Source organism: Oncorhynchus gorbuscha, linkage group LG24, assembly GCF_021184085.1.
Source record: "Oncorhynchus gorbuscha isolate QuinsamMale2020 ecotype Even-year linkage group LG24, OgorEven_v1.0, whole genome shotgun sequence".
Taxonomy (NCBI): Eukaryota; Metazoa; Chordata; class Actinopteri; order Salmoniformes; family Salmonidae; genus Oncorhynchus; species Oncorhynchus gorbuscha.
The window spans coordinates 55,604,753-55,620,144 of record NC_060196.1 but is presented as its reverse complement, the minus strand read 5'-3'; the positions used below and the strand labels follow the sequence as shown (position 1 = coordinate 55,620,144).

Here is a 15,392-nt window from a genome sequence, read left to right as displayed (position 1 = left end):
GACAACAAAATCTGGGTATTTGAGTGACCATCACAAAGCCCTGACCTCAATCCTATAGACAATGTGTGGGTAGAACTGAAAAAGTGAGTGTGAGCAAGGAGGCCTACAAACCTGACTCAGTTACACCAGCTCTGTCCGGAGGAATTGACCAAAATTCACCCAACTTATTGTGGGAAGCTTGTGGAAGGCTACCCAAAACGTTTCACCCAAGTTAAACAATTTAACCTGTTTGGGGTAGGGGGCAGCATTTTTACTTTTGGATAAGCATGCCCAAACTGAACTGCCTCCTACTCTGTCCCAGATCCTAACATATGCATATTATTATTAGTATTGGGTGGAAAACACTCTGAAGTTTCGAAAACTGTTTGAATCATGTCTGTGAGTAAAACAGAACTTATTTAGCAGGCGAAACCCCGAGGACAAACCATTCAGATTTTTTATTTTATTTTTTAAAGTTAAGTCAACATGTTTTCATGGGGAATCCAGAATTCGAATCGACTTTCCTGCAGTTCCCACCGCTTCCACCTGATGTCACCAGTTTGTAGAAATTGGTTGAGGTTTTTCCTTTGTGTAATGAAGAAGTACCATAGCTCAGAACGAGAGTCACTTCATGTGTACCTTTTGATAGAGGCTCGTAACCAGAAAAGTAGCGTCAGTTTGTTTTGCTCCTATATTGAACACAGATCACCCCGTCTTCAATTTGATCGATTATATATGTTTAGAAATACCTACAGTTGTATTACAAAAGTAGTTTGAAATGTTTTGGCAAAGTTTAAAGGTAACTTTTGAGATATTTTGTAGTGACGTTGCATAAGTTGGAAGCAATGTTTTTCTGGATCAAAAGCGCCAAATAAATGGACATTTTGGACATATATCGACGGAATTAATCAAACAAAAGGACCATTTGTGATGTTTATGGGACATATTGGAGTGCCAAAAAAAGAAGCTCATCAAAGGTAAGGCATGATTTATATTTTATTTCTGCATTTTGTGTCGCGCCTGCAGAGTTGAAATATGCTACTCTCATTGTTTACTGTTGTGCTATCATCAGATAATAGCTTCTTATGATTTCGCCGAAAAGCCTTTTTGAAATCTGACATGTTGGCTGGATTCACAATTTGCTATCTTGCATGTGTAATTTAATGAAAGTTAGATTTTCATAGAAATGTATTTGAATTTGGCGAAATTTTCTCTGGCTATTGGCCATGTGTGACGCAAGCGTCCCGCCTACCCCAGAGAGGCAATGCTACCAAATACTAATAGAGTGTATGTAAACTTCGGACACACTGGGAATGTGATAAAAGAAACAAAAGCTGAAATAAATCATTCTCTACTATTATTCTGACATTTCACATTCTTAAAATAAAGTGGTGATCCTAACTGACCTTCAACAGGGAACTGATACAGTACTAGTAGTAACTGATACAAGCAGTAGAATCAGATTGTAGAAAACAGATAAAAATACACCCTATGGAAAAAAGGAGACTGAAGAGACACACACAAAGGTACAGGCACATGTATATATGGACACATGATGATATTGTTGTATGGTGGAATTAAACATTTTGTATTGTAGATATGTAGTGGTGTAATAATGTTATATGATGTACTGTTTTATCTTTTGTTTTATATATAATGTAAGTGCTTTAATATGTTTGGACCCCAGGAAGCAGCTACTCTTCCTGACACGATCAAATACCTGACACATTCACTACTCTTAAGTATTGCCTAATATGCTGGCATAATTGCATAATTAATTGATTTAAAGTGGGAATTTGACAATATTACCGATATATCAGCCCATTCGTCACTCCCGTTTAACTGCTCTGATTCACCTTGCCATGGCGCTTGTAACGCCAGGGTAGTGGGTTCGATCCCCGGGACCACCCATACGTAGAATGTATGCACACATGACTGTAAGTCGCTTTGGATAAAAGCGTCTGCTAAATGGCATATATTATATTATTATTATATTACAGTAGACATAAGGTCACATGGTGATAATGTTGCATACAAACTATGATTTTCATCAAACACAATTAAAATTAACATAAATCCTAGATGCCTTCAATTGCCCAATGTATAGGCATGCACATTTTGTTTTACAATGTGATGTTGCACTCCAAAGGCATAACTTGAAATAACATGATGTAGGTCATTAAATAATCCACAAGAAAAGGGTTTATTTATTGTCTGGAACCATTTTGGGTTTGGGTTCCAGGTAGAATCCTATCTTCTAATCCTTCTTGAATCTATGTAGAACCCTATATAGAAAGGGTTCTACATGGAACCAAAAAGGGTTCTTCAAAAGTTTATTCTATGGGGACAGCCAAATAACCCTTTAAGGATCTAGAAAGCACCTTTTTCTCACACGTTTTCGCCTTATTCTGGAACTTCACAGTGGTCGCAGCGAGTTCGTTGCAATTGTGTTTCTATTTCCTGCAACATTCGCATGACGCTAGCGCATGCAAAAGTGGTACTTTCCGTTGAGAGCTTGATAGATTTACACTGACAGAACCGCACAAAATCTTAAAATCGATCAACATGACTGGCATTATATGTCTTGTACCAGGCCAGCACAATAATTGGATGAAGGGGAGGCAGTTTTTACAACAGCAATGTTTTGAACACCAACCTCTACGTCGATCTGAATGTCCCTGTGGAACTTCATACGACCTGCATCCACCTCCTAAAGACAGTCTTTGCGGCTCTGGCTCAAAGCGTTGAACCTAAAGAAACCACCACAATGTCACTTTGTGCGCTCCTACCACTTCTTAGACAAGAATCCTACAGTGGAGCATCCTTACCCAGACAAAATGGCTGGCTACGATGCTCCACTCGTGAAGAAGCATCAAGTGTTGGTCAGGCAGTCATCAGTGACAGGTAAACCAAACTCTTGAGCAGTTTGTCTGTTTCCCTCTTGTAGCTAAGCAGTCTCGTAATAGCACAATTTATTTCCTCTACAACTCAATAAAACTAAAGAAATTTCATATATACTTAATTATGATTATTCAATATTATGAGGAGCGTCCATGCAGTATGGGGTTTTGTTATTAATTGTCCATTGACTTGTTTAACAAGCTATACTGATTTCTTAACAGATGACAAAAGGCTCAAGTGTTCAACAAATTGAAAATGGAGATTGGAAAACACAGATTGAAGGAATGGATATGCCTTCAGAGATGGATGCTCAAACCCAATGGGAAGACCCGTCTCTAAGTGATCCCAAATATAGCTCAGGTGATCATGTAAAGCCCACTACCTATGAGACAGGGACACAGCGCCCAGCAGCACCTCTCTACACATCTTCTACCCCTCTACAAAGGCTTTCAGTTAGACCTGACAGACCAAGTCCTGATGACACTGACTAAGCTGTGGCTCACCTTGCTGCAGCAGTACCTCTCTACACATCTTCTACCCCTCTACAAAGGCTTTCAGTTAGACCTGACAGACCAAGTCCTGATGACACTGACTAAGCTGTAGCTCACCTTGCTGCAGCAGTACCTCTCTACACATCTTCTACCCCTCTACAAAGGCTTTCAGTTAGACCTGACAGACCAAGTCCTGATGACACTGACTAAGCTGTAGCTCACCTTGCTGCAGCAGTACCTCTCTACACATCTTCTACCCCTCTACAAAGGCTTTCAGTTAGACCTAACAGACCAAGTCCTGATGACACTGACTAAGCTGTAGCTCACCTTGCTGCAGCAGTACCTCTCTACACATCTTCTACCCCTCTACAAAGGCTTTCAGTTAGACCTGACAGACCAAGTCCTGATGACACTGACTAAGCTGTAGCTCACCTTGCTGCAGCAGTACCTCTCTACACATCTTCTACCCCTCTACAAAGGCTTTCAGTTAGACCTGACAGACCAAGTCCTGATGACACTGACTAAGCTGTAGCTCACCTTGCTGCAGCAGTACCTCTCTACACATCTTCTACCCTCTACAAAGGCTTTCAGTTAGACCTGACAGACCAAGTCCTGATGACACTGACTAAGCTGTAGCTCACCTTGCTGCAGCAGTACCTCTCTACACATCTTCTACCCCTGACTTGTTTAACAAGCTATACTGATTTCTTAACAGATGACAAAGGCTCTACAAAGGCTTTCAGTTAGACCTGACAGACCAAGTCCTGATGACACTGACTAAGCTGTAGCTCACCTTGCTGCAGCAGTACCTCTCTACACATCTTCTACCCCTCTACAAAGGCTTTCAGTTAGACCTGACAGACCAAGTCCTGATGACACTGACTAAGCTGTAGCTCAACTTGCTGCAGCAGTACCTCTCTACACATCTTCTACCCCTCTACAAAGGCTTTCAGTTAGACCTGACAGACCAAGTCCTGATGACACTGACTAAGCTGTAGCTCACCTTGCTGCAGCAGTACCTCTCTACACATCTTCTACCCCTCTACAAAGGCTTTCAGTTAGACCTGACAGACCAAGTCCTGATGACACTGACTAAGCTGTAGCTCACCTTGCTGCAGCAGTACCTCTCTACACATCTTCTACCCCTCTACAAAGGCTTTCAGTTAGACCTGACAGACCAAGTCCTGATGACACTGACTAAGCTGTAGCTCACCTTGCTGCAGCAGTACCTCTCTACACATCTTCTACCCCTCTACAAAGGCTTTCAGTTAGACCTGACAGACCAAGTCCTGATGACACTGACTAAGCTGTAGCTCACCTTGCTGCAGCAGTACCTCTCTACACATCTTCTACCCCTCTACAAAGGCTTTCAGTTAGACCTGACAGACCAAGTCCTGATGACACTGACTAAGCTGTAGCTCACCTTGCTGCAGCAGTACCTCTCTACACATCTTCTACCCCTCTACAAAGGCTTTCAGTTAGACCTGACAGACCAAGTCCTGATGACACTGACTAAGCTGTAGCTCAACTTGCTGCAGCAGTACCTCTCTACACATCTTCTACCCCTCTACAAAGGCTTTCAGTTAGACCTGACAGACCAAGTCCTGATGACACTGACTAAGCTGTAGCTCACCTTGCTGCAGCAGTACCTAGCAGAAAGGTTTTGGGTTTCCCAGAGCATTGTCAGTTGAGTGATTAGTTATTTGATTGACACGATGGAAGAGAATCTGAGGGAGTACATTCCATTGTTGCCAAGGGAGACCATCCATGCTACAATGCCACAATGTTTTAAGGACCACTACCCAGGAATAACCTGCATTATCGACTGCTCAGAAAATGCTTTTCAGAAGTGTAAGGGGGGTCATTCAGCCATTACTACACTCAGAACACTATCAAGTACCCGATGGCCATTGCACCTTGTGGTCTAGTGATGTTCATCTCCTCAGCATATGGAGGTAGATGTAGCGACAAATATATAACATCGAATTCTGGGTTCCTGGAGTACCTCTGTCCAGGTGTTGAGGTAATGGCTGATCTGGGCATCAAAATCCATGATCTGCTACATGAGAGGAAGGTCAAATGAACAATTCCAGCCTTCACAAAAAGAGGTTCACAGCTGTCAGAGGACTACAAGACAGATAGCTAACAGGAGGGTTCATGTGGAACGCGTAATTCAAAGGCTCAAACGGTTTAGAGTCATCTCACAGACAGTGCCAATCTACCGCATCTAAAATGGATGAAATACTTTGAATCTGGGCTGCCCTGTGTAACCTGCGTGGTGATATCATTCATGGAGATGCTAAATAAACTGACCAGTCAAATGCCATTCACACAGTCGATTTCTCCAAATTAATTAAAGTTGTGTCAAAAGTTACATTAAATACATTTCAATTCATTATAACAATGACTTAAGTATTTGTTTTACATACTCATTAGTAAAAAACAAAGGCATGAAAATAATCTCCACAATACTGTGACTGTTGATGCATTAAATCAGGCTTTTTAATTGAAAAACAGTGTGTTAATTGTGACTGCAAACAGGGAATACATGACTACATGCTTCTACAGAGCTGGGTGTATTTGTCACTCAGTGACAGTCTGCCTGCCTGATTAAATGGCAGCATGTGTGTTGAGTAGAATGCCTTCACCCTCAGAACAGCCTCTGCACAGGACTGTGTATCATAGGGAACAGGGATGACAACTTGCTGGGACGCAGTCCTGTGCAAAATATGTTGTAGCCACGTGGCCCACGCGGTTGCAGTTGGGCTGTACCCTCCACCACATTAACATCACAGGCTTACCCATTGAAGACATCATCCAGAGAATCACAGCCCGTCCCCATGACAGGACACTTGATCTCCAACAGCTCCTTGGAGTTCAGCACTCCGTCAGGGCTTGCTGATAGCCATGGCTCTTCAACACTGACCACAGTGCCTCTGTGGTTCACAGAGTATCCAGTCTTCCAGCCACTGGGAGGCCATCAGCTCACTATCTTTCCCGTAGTGTGTGCCTGCATTCCCTCGGAACCTGGGATACAGATGCTCCTGGTGAAACTTACCAGGGTTGGTGGATTCCCTGACAGGGACCTTCTTGGTTGAGCTTGCAGTAACTCTAAGCTTCCTTGAGTCATGCCACAAGTGTGAGGCACTCTGACCTTTGGGATCTGTTCCAAAGCAGTGGACTGGGTTGGGTCACGTTTCACAAATTCATTGTAAAAGGACTTCTGGCAGTTGTAATTGACATGCTCTCCATGTGGCTGTGAAAGAGTAGAGAATCTAAATTAAGTTATTATATGGCTTTAGAAAGCATTGAACAAAAGAGACACACATCAGTTCAAATACATTAAAATGGTACAGCCACAAATAAATATTCATTTCAGTCCAATTTTACCTGGGATACTACTGGCTGTGATATTATTGTCGGTTCAGCGTTAACACACTTATAGAGCAGACTCCCCACAGGCAGATTCAGGTGTCTCGGGGCTCCTATTCAATTCGTCCTGTGAGTGGAATGCAGGAGTGGACATTCTGGATGCTTTTCTGCATATTGGTGACTGGCCTTATGGTGTGTGAAGTCAATGCCGTTTAACCACTGTGGCTCAAGGTTCCTTCCGATTCCCTGCATTCCATTGTCGCTGCTCATCTGTGCAGGTTATTCCAGATAGCACACTGGACACTGCATTCTGCACCTTTGATAGAATGTTTGTAACAAAAAAAGACATTCAAAGAAAATCTCATTAACAATTGTGTGACTGAGGACTATGTGATAAACTTCATTATAAACTTAACTTGCTATTGTTCCCAATGAGATCACTTATACTTACCATACTTTAGGCATTATCCCCCAAACACAAGGATATTTTACAAAACTTACTCACCCAGAACAAAATAACACTAAAGACACTAATAACACTAAAGAAATACATATGATGCTGACATGTATTTAAACATTTCTACCCTACTCACCTAGACTCCATAAACCTACCTTGCTTCACCAACGTGAGATTTGACAGGATACTTACAGATTCCCCACATTAATACAGCAGCTATGTTGATCCACAAACACATGTAAACATGTTAACATGTGTCATAGTCATAACATTCTCAATTCAGCTTTCATCCAACAAAACGTTTGGTCTAACTGCTATGTTAAGCCTGACTATTTTATCATTCTGTGTCTAGATAAGGCAGTACTGCGCACTTTCATCTATAAAAAGGAATGAAGAAAACAGGCTACATCCTCCCGGGTGGCGCAGTGGTTAAGGGCGCTGTACTGCAGCGCCAGGTGTGCCACCAGAGATTCTGGGTTCACGCCCAGGCTCTGTCCTAAACGGCCGCGACCGGGTAGTCCGTGGGGCAATGCACAATTGGCCTAGCATCGTCCGGGTTAGGGAGGGTTTGGCCGGTATTTTCTTAGGATATCCCTACCGGCCAAACCCTCCCTAGAGTCCCTGGTGGCACAGCTGGCGCTGTGGCAGGCCGGGCGCAGTGCATGGTGTTTCCTCCGACACATTGGTGATTCTGGGTTGGATGCGCGCTGTGTTAAGAAACAGTGCAGCTTGGTTGGGTTGTGTATCGGAGGATGCATAACCTGCAACCTTCGTCTCTCCCGAGCCCTACGGGAGTTGTAGCGATGAGACAAGATAGTAGCTACTAACAATTGGATACCATGAAATTGGGCTGAAAAAGGGGTCAAATTATTTAAAAATAACATAAATAAGTAAGAAAGTTGGCTATAAACATCTGAGAGCTCTATCATAATGTTAGCCTATGGATTACAGTAACTGTCACCACAACACACATGGGCTAAAATAAGTAATGTGCTAATTACTTATGTTAAGTAATGTTAGACATAGAAATGCAAACTACTTTTCTTATTAGCCTACCTTCCACAACATTGAGGCTGCATGACTTTTCAAGACCAGCGATGCAAACACATCCAGGCGTCTCTACAGATCCACTGTTGTAAGAGCTGCTTGATTGGCTGGGCTGAACATCGGCCTTCAAAAATAACAATCTTTTTCCCTCCTCCTGGTGAAGCCATTTATGTGTGTTCCCAAATGTGAGCCATGTTTTGTTTTTGTTTATTTGTTAAGATGTGTTAATGATGCACATTTTTTAATGATTAGCTAGCCACTGCTCTGAGGTAATTCACCAGCATTGACAGAAGTTGTAAAACGGAAACGGAAACACAATCGCGTTCGAATGGAACTGGGTCAAGTGGGCGGGGCTACATAAAGCCAATAGGAATATCTAAACGTTATTTGAATAACTCCAAAGCAATTACATGTGGCACAGGTGTGGTGGGGTAATATTAATCACATATAAGGCTGTGGTGGTCTCTACATTTTGTCAGTCGGTAATTGTCATGCAAAGGACTGCTGATCTCACAGTAATTAACATAAACATAAGCAGGCGTCCATGTATACAAGCTGCTGAGGCATGCCTTTGGAACATCTACATTTAAAAAAGTAAAAGTATACATCCATTTCATATAGCCTACACCATCATAATAATATCCATGATTTATTTAGTTGTGATAGGCCTATAAACATGGGAATGTCTTAGAAATCAAAACATAAGAGTTGCATGATGCCACTCTGTATTGATGATTTGGCAAAAAGTTGCAAAAAAAGGCTCTGATCATTCTAGCAGAGAGAGTGCAACAATTGCTTTGCTGCTCTGCTTGTATGGAAGCAAGTTAGATGGTATAAAAATGACAGAATTAAAAGTGAAATGAGAAAGGCTTCAATGACCAAAAGTCAACAGGTAGGCTGGTCTTTACGTTATAATTTGAATAGAGATGTTATTTGTAGGCTAACTGTAGGAAGGTGAGAAGTGCAGTGAAGTTATGGCTAGCTTCAATTAGCCTATTTATCTAGCTTCAATTAGCCTATTTGGCTAGCTTCAATTAGCCTATTTAGCTAGCTTCAATTAGCCTATTTAGCTAGCTTCTGTTGGTTTGATGCAGTCAAGACTGGTACTATGTAACCAGATGGGATGATAAATAACTAGCAAGAAGTTAGTCTAGCGTGATATAACAGTGGTTGCGGTCTCTCCCTCCATGTCTGCTCAGGTGCTCCGAGCCTCCTGTGTCTCCTCACACATTTACACACCACATGGTCTCTCCCTAATGGTCGCTCCCTAAAAGCCTACAGCTGCTCGCTCTGTGCCCCTCCCCCTCTCTCCCTTTCAGTAATGGCTCCGGTTGAATAAAGTAGCGAAAACAATTGGCTTTCCTGTTTGTTTTCTCTCTTGGATAGGACCGGTTGTCCTTTTAGGTACTGTCGGAAGGGGTTTTAAAAACGTATTTATGTATATTGGGTCTGGGGCTTTCCTGTGTCCGTTTGGGAATGGGAGCTCTAATTCCCATCACCATTTGTCTTCATCAGTCATATTATTCAAATTCAATCATGAAGTGTTTAGAGAGTGATTAGAGAGACAATAGAGCGCTGAGTACTAGGCTAATAGCAAGGGCCGTCAGCTAATTTGCCCAGTTTTGGATGGGATTACTGGGACTAACGGTCACATTGAATTTGACTGAGGCCATGACTCATGACTGCCGGTGTGGCGGTAATACGGTCACCACAACAGCCCTAATCTATAGGATATTCTACCTCACATGCGACCAGTAATGGCCATGCAATTGGCCTATTAAAATGATTATCTCTCTCCATAAAGATAATACAGAAATATCCAAGAGACTATAGTTGAGTGACAGGAATAGACAATCAAGAAATTCTAAATACATGTGTATTTAATTAGGTATGAAGTTACAAAGCATTACAAGGCATTATTCTAGGCATTATCAGAAAGGGAGAGAGAGAGAGAAGTCATAGTCTAACAGGCCATGCCCCTTGGGGTGGAGAGAAAGAAAGACAGTATATACACACTACCGGTCAAAAGTTATAGGACACCTACTCATTCAAGGATTTCTTTATTTTTACTATTTTATACATTGTAGAATAATAGTGAAGACATCAAAACTATGAAATAACACTTATGGAATCATGTAGGGTCCAAAATTGTTAAACAAATCAAAATATATTTTATATTTGAGATTCTTCAAATACCCATCCTTTGCCTTGATGACAGCCTTGCACACTATTGGCATTCTCTCAACCAGCTTCATGAGGTAGTCACCTGGAATGCATTTCAATTAACAGGTGTGCCTTGTTAAAAGTTAAAAGTGAATTTGTGGAATTTGTTTCCTTCTTAATGAGTTTGAGTTAATCAGTTGTGTTGTGACAAGGTAGGGAGGTATACAGAAGATAGCCATATTTGGTAAAATATCAACTCCCTATTAGGGTAAGAACAGCTCAAATAAGCAAAGAGAAATGAAAGTCCATCATTACTTTAAGCCATGAAGGTCAGACAATCCAAAAAATGTCAAGAACTTTGAAAGTTTCTACAAGTGCAGTCGCAAAAACCATCAAGTGCTATGATGAAACAGGCTCTCATGAGGACCGCCACAGGAATGGAAGACCTAGTGTTACCTCTGCTGCAGAGGATAAGTTCATTGGAGTTAGCAGCCTCTGAAATTGCAGCCCAAATAAATGCTTCACAGAGTTCAACTAACAGGCACATCTCAACATCAACTGTTCAGAGGAGACTGTGTGAATCAGGCCTTCATGGTCAAATTGCTGCAAAGAAACCAATAATATAATATATGATAATAACCAAAGGACGCTTTTATCCAAATAAGTCAAGAGAGACTTGCTTGGGCCAAGAAACACGATCAATGGACATTAGACTGGTGGAAATTTGTCCTTTGGTCTGGAGTCCAAATTTGAGATTTTTGTTTGTAACCGCCGTGTCTTTGTGAAACACGGTGTGAGTGAACAGATGATCTCTGCATGTGTATTTCCCACCGTAAAGCATGGATGAGGAGTTGGTATGGTGTGGGGGTGCTTTCCTGGTGACACTGTGATTTATTTAGAATTCAAAGCACACTTAACCAGCATGGCTACAGTATAATAAGCCTGGTAGAGCTGGCCTGAATGCTGTGTTCAGCGTTCTATTTAACTTCACATTGTATGATATCTGAAGTGAAATAGAGAGGTGAATCATTGATCAGGTTGGTTTCACCAGGCTACTCATAACCACCATTAATAATGGAATCAGTGATCAGGTTGGTTTCACCAGGCTACTCATAACCACCATTAATAATGGAATCAGTGATCAGGTTGGTTTCACCAGGCTACTCATAACCACCATTAATAATGGAATCAGTGCTCAGGTTGGTTTCACCAGGCTACTCATAACCACCATTAATAATGGAATCAGTGCTCAGGTTGGTTTCACCAGGCTACTCATAACCACCATTAATAATGGAATCAGTGCTCAGGTTGGTTTCACCAGGCTACTCATAACCACCATTAATAATGGAATCAGTGCTCAGGTTGGTTTCACCAGGCTACTCATAACCACCATTAATAATGGAATCAGTGATCAGGTTGGTTTCACCAGGCTACTCATAACCACCATTAATAATGGAATCAGTGATCAGGTTGGTTTCACCAGGCTACTCATAACCACCATTAATAATGGAATCAGTGATCAGGTTGGTTTCACCAGGCTACTCATAACCACCATTAATAATGGAATCAGTGATCAGGTTGGTTTCACCAGGCTACTCATAACCACCATTAATAATGGAATCAGTGATCAGGTTGGTTTCACCAGGCTACTCATAACCACCATTAATAATGGAATCAGTGAATCAGGTTGGTTTCACCAGGCTGGAACAGGTTGGTTTCACCAGGCTACTCATAACCACCATTAATAATGGAATCAGTGATCAGGTTGGTTTCACCAGGCTACTCATAACCACCATTAATAATGGAATCAGTGATCAGGTTGGTTTCACCAGGCTACTCATAACCACCATTAATAATGGAATCAGTGATCAGGTTGGTTTCACCAGGCTACTCATAACCACCATTAATAATGGAATCAGTGATCAGGTTGGTTTCACCAGGCTACTCATAACCACCATTAATAATGGAATCAGTGATCAGGTTGGTTTCACCAGGCTACTCATAACCACCATTAATAATGGAATCAGTGCTCAGGTTGGTTTCACCAGGCTACTCATAACCACCATTAATAATGGAATCAGTGCTCAGGTTGGTTTCACCAGGCTACTCATAACCACCATTAATAATGGAATCAGTGATCAGGTTGGTTTCACCAGGCATAACCACTCATAACCACCATTAATAATGGAATCAGTGATCAGGTTGGTTTCACCAGGCTACTCATAACCACCATTACCATTAATAATGGAATCAGTGCTCAGGTTAATGGAATCAGTGCATTAATAATCAGTGTTGGTTTCACCAGGCTACTCATAACCACCATTAATAATGGAATCAGTGCTCAGGTTGGTTTCACCAGGCTACTCATAACCACCATTAATAATGGAATCAGTGATCAGGTTGGTTTCACCAGGCTACTCACCAGGCTACTCATAACCACCATTAAACCACCAGGTTGGTTTAATAATGGAACCATTAATAATGAATCAGGTTGGTTTCACCAGGCTACTCATAACCACCATTAATAATGGAATCAGTGCTCTGTGTGGGTGCGTGTGTGTGCGTGTGCCTGTGTGTGTTTGTGTGTGTGACCAACCAGTATCTTTGATGAGGTGCTGATCTACGCTGCTGTGCCCATCACTGAGGCTCTGGCAAAGACCTCACCACCAACCTCACCTCTTGCCTGTTCACCAACAGTCGTCGATGCGGAGAACAAAATTAGGTAGGTTTAGTTTGACTTGTGTCAGATATTATCTATCCTAAATGCCATTGTTAATAGAATAGTGACTCTGTATGTCATTTATGTGCTCATAGAAACATGTGGAGTCAACACATGGAGACTTGCAAGATAATGTGATGAAGTCCAGACTGACAGATGGGCTTGATACTCATGCCTGTGAATGGAGAGAGACCTGGAACTCTGCATAAACATTTTACGAGACACAACTTTTACTTGTATTGTCTTTTTTAAATGATTTGAATTGAATGGTATAAGTCCATATGGGGAAAGAGAAACACTGACCACTCTGACATGTTACCATTATATTACCACCACACAGGAAGTTATGACCACTCTGACATGTTACCATTATATTACCACCACACAGGAAGTTATGACCACTCTGACATGTTACCATTATATTACCACCACACAGGAAGTTATGACCACTCTGACATGTTACCATTATATTACCACCACACAGGAAGTTATGACCACTCTGACATGTTACCATTATATTACCACCACACAGGAAGTTATGACCACTCTGACATGTTACCATTATATTACCACCACACAGGAAGTTATGACCACTCTGACATGTTACCATTATATTACCACCACACAGGAAGTTATGACCACTCTGACATGTTACCATTATATTACATTTACCACACAGGAAGTTATGACCACTCTGACATGTTACCATTATATTACCACCACACAGGAAGTTATGACCACTCTGACATGTTACCATTATATTACCACCACACAGGAAGTTATGACCACTCTGACATGTTACCATTATATTACCACCACACAGGAAGTTATGACCACTCTGACATGTTACCATTATATTACCACCACACAGGAAGTTATGACCACTCTGACATGTTACCATTATATTACCACCACACAGGAAGTTATGACCACTCTGACATGTTACCATTATATTACCACCACACAGGAAGTTATGACCACTCTGACATGTTACCATTATATTACCACCACACAGGAAGTTATGACCACTCTGACATGTTACCATTATATTACCACCACACAGGAAGTTATGACCACTCTGACATGTTACCATTATATTACCACCACACAGGAAGTTATGACCACTCTGACATGTTATGACCATTATATTACCACCACACAGGAAGTTATGACCACTCTGACATGTTACCATTATATTACCACCACACAGGAAGTTATGACCACTCTGACATGTTACCATTATATTACCACCACACAGGAAGTTATGACCACTCTGACATGTTACCATTATATTACCAACACACAGGAAGTTATGACCACTCTGACATGTTACCATTATATTACCGCCACACAGGAAGTTATGACCACTCTGACATGTTACCATTATATTACCGCCACACAGGAAGTTATGACCACTCTGACATGTTACCATTACAGCCCCATTACCAACACACAGGAAGTTATGACCACTCAGACATGTTACCATTACAGCCCCATTACCACCACACAGGAAGTTATGACCACTCTGACATGTTACCATTATATTACCACCACACAGGAAGTTATGACCACTCTGACATGTTACCATTACAGCCCCATTACCAACACACAGGAAGTTATGACCACTCTGACATGTTACCATTACAGCCCCATTACCACCACACAGGAAGTTATGACCCCTGACATGTTACCATTATATTACCACCACACAGGAAGTTATGACCACTCTGACATGTTACCATTATATTACCAACACACAGGAAGTTATGACCACTCTGACATGTTACCATTATATTACCACCACACAGGAAGTTATGACCACTCTGACATGTTACCATTATATTACCAACACACAGGAAGTTATGACCACTCTGACATGTTACCATTATATTACCACCACACAGGAAGTTATGACCACTCTGACATGTTACCATTATATTACCACCACACAGGAAGTTATGACCACTCTGACATGTTACCATTATATTACCACCACACAGGAAGTTATGACCACTCTGACATGTTACCATTATATTACCAACACACAGGAAGTTATGACCACTCTGACATGTTACCATTATATTACCACCACACAGGAAGTTATGACCACTCTGACATGTTACCATTATATTACCACCACACAGGAAGTTATGACCACTCTGACATGTTACCATTATATTACCACCACACAGGAAGTTATGACCACTCTGACATGTTACCATTATATTACCACCACACAGGAAGTTATGACCACTCTGACATG

General features: G+C 41.6%; 1 long non-coding RNA gene across 1 annotated transcript; it reads right to left on the bottom strand.

The window, feature by feature from the left end:
• Positions 1 to 5,860: 5,860 nt before the first annotated feature.
• LOC124013330 lies at positions 5,861 to 8,578 on the bottom strand. Its single transcript, XR_006834849.1, has 3 exons — positions 8,257 to 8,578; positions 6,762 to 7,059; positions 5,861 to 6,627 (listed from the first exon to the last, which is right to left on the bottom strand). It is a non-coding gene; the product is annotated as an uncharacterized LOC124013330 (long non-coding RNA).
• Between the last annotated feature and the right edge of the window lie 6,814 nt (positions 8,579 to 15,392).